This window comes from Sinocyclocheilus anshuiensis, unplaced genomic scaffold (genome assembly GCF_001515605.1).
Source record: "Sinocyclocheilus anshuiensis isolate Anshui unplaced genomic scaffold, SAMN03320099.WGS_v1.1 scaffold250, whole genome shotgun sequence".
Lineage (NCBI taxonomy): Eukaryota > Metazoa > Chordata > Actinopteri > Cypriniformes > Cyprinidae > Sinocyclocheilus > Sinocyclocheilus anshuiensis.
The window spans coordinates 171,629-173,754 of record NW_015547652.1 but is presented as its reverse complement, the minus strand read 5'-3'; the positions used below and the strand labels follow the sequence as shown (position 1 = coordinate 173,754).

Below are 2,126 nucleotides of genomic sequence, written 5' to 3'. Positions count from 1 at the left end.
ACACCCAGTGCCACTGGAAGCCATGCATGCTCATGCCATCACACTGCTCCACCATGTTTCACAGATCATGTTGTATACTTTGGATCATGAGCTGTTCCAAACCTTCTCCATACTTTTTTCTTCCCGTCATTCTGGTACAGGTTGATCTTAACTTAAGCCATCCAAAGAATGCTTTTCCAAAAGTGGTCTGGCTTTTTTAGATGTTTTTAGGGAAAGTCTAATCTGGTCTTGTTTGCAGCTTGTGGTGAAGCCTCTGTGTTTGCTCTGGTGAAGTCTTCTCTTGATTGTAGACTTTGACAGAGACACGTCTGCCTCCTGGAGAGTGCTCTTCTCTTGGCTGGATGTTGTGAAAGGGTTTTTCTTTACCATAGAGAGGATCCTCCGATCATCACCACTGTTGTCCTCCATAGATGTCCAGAACTTTTACCTGCTTAATTGATGTAGAGATAACGAAGGAACAGCCCACATCTGTCCATGAAACAGCTTTTGAGTCAATTGTCCAATTACTTCTGGTCCCTTGAAAAAGGGGGGAGGTACATATTAAAGATCTGCAATTCTTTAACCTTTCCTCCAATTGTGAAGAGAATACCCTCAAATTCAAGCTCAGTGTGTGCACTTTAAGCCCAGATTCATTATATAACTGTAACTTGAATATGTTTTGGTCAGCAGCTAAAATAATAAAAATTGTGCCTGTGTCCATATATATATGGACCTAACTGTATGTGTAGTCTTTATGTCTGGAGTTCATTTATGATGTTTTCATGTCTGCTTTAAGTTTAAGGCTCAATTTAAGATTGGCAACTAGCTGAAATATTTTATTTTATTTACTGTATTTCAAGTAACAACATTTTTTATGGTTTTAGTTTAAGTTTTAGTTAACTATAATAACCCTGATATAGACTTCATAAAAAAATAATAATAAAAATGACAAAAACAGAACAAAATTTCTAAAACTTAAATTTAAAATTAAAATCAAAACAGTAAATATAAAAATAACACAAAAATAAAATATAATCATTAAAAAAAATCTAAATTGTAACAAAATCTATATTAAAACATAGTATATCCGTGGTCTCGTGTGTGTTTGCTCAGTCATGTTGATTGTTCTGGAGTATTTGCTCTATAAACAGCATGGTCTGTTTTAATGTCTCGGTGTGTCATCAGATTCATAGTGTTTGTGTTTGTTCATTCCGCTCTTTCTCTCTCTCTCTCTCTCTCTCTCTCTCTCTCTCTCTCAGGATCTGCATCACCGCGCTCACTCCGGCTCGTCTGATCCGCTGCTGACGGAAGCCAGTCTGCTGGCCGTTCCTGTCGTTGTGTCCAGCTTTAACCTGCTCCTGCCCGGATTCTTCAATGCCGTGGCCTGGATGGAGGAGTACGATTCTCCCAGTGTGCTCAATTACGTCTCCATCAGCAGGTAGAACGGCCGCCTGCTTTCACAGCGACCTTCTGAAAGTATTTTTCCCTTTCATTTTCTCCATAGGAATTAAGTAATCATCAAATGTGACCTTGGAGCACAAAACCAGTCATAAGGGTCAATTTTTTAAAATTGAGATTTATACATCAGCTGAAAGCTGAATAAATAATATTTCCATTGATGTGTGGTTTGTTAGGATAGAACAATATTTGGCTGAGATACAACTATTTGAAAATCTGGAATCTGAGGGTGCAAAAAAATCTAAATATTGAGAAAATCATCTTTAAAGTTGTCCAAATGAAGTTCTTAGCAATGCATATTACTAATCAAACATTAAGTTTTGATATATTTACGGTAGGAGATTTACAAAATATCTTCATGGAACATGATCTTTACTTAATATCCTAATGATTTTTGGCATAAAAGAAAAATGGATAATTTTGACCCATACAATATATTGTTAGCTATTGCTACAAATATACCCCAGCGACTTAAGACTGCTTTTGGTCACAAATATGCAGCACAACTTGTAATTTTGTAATTTCAAGTCTGAGTCTTCCAACTAGGGTGACTAAACCTCTGCAGATGATCCAGAATGTGGCAGAATGTCTGGTTTTTCTTTTGTAAGTCACTTTGGATAAAAACTTTGCTAAATGGATGAATATAAAAGTAAACTTCCCCAGCACTGCTCGGCACCTCAGTCTGGGGA

General features: G+C 37.0%; 1 protein-coding gene across 1 annotated transcript in view; it reads left to right on the top strand.

Annotated features, from left to right (window-relative positions):
- tmc6b (transmembrane channel-like 6b) overlaps positions 1-2,126 on the top strand; it is a gene marked incomplete at its 3' end in the record, with an annotated part of 39,180 nt that overhangs the window by 20,506 nt on the left and 16,548 nt on the right. The window lies entirely within an intron of this gene.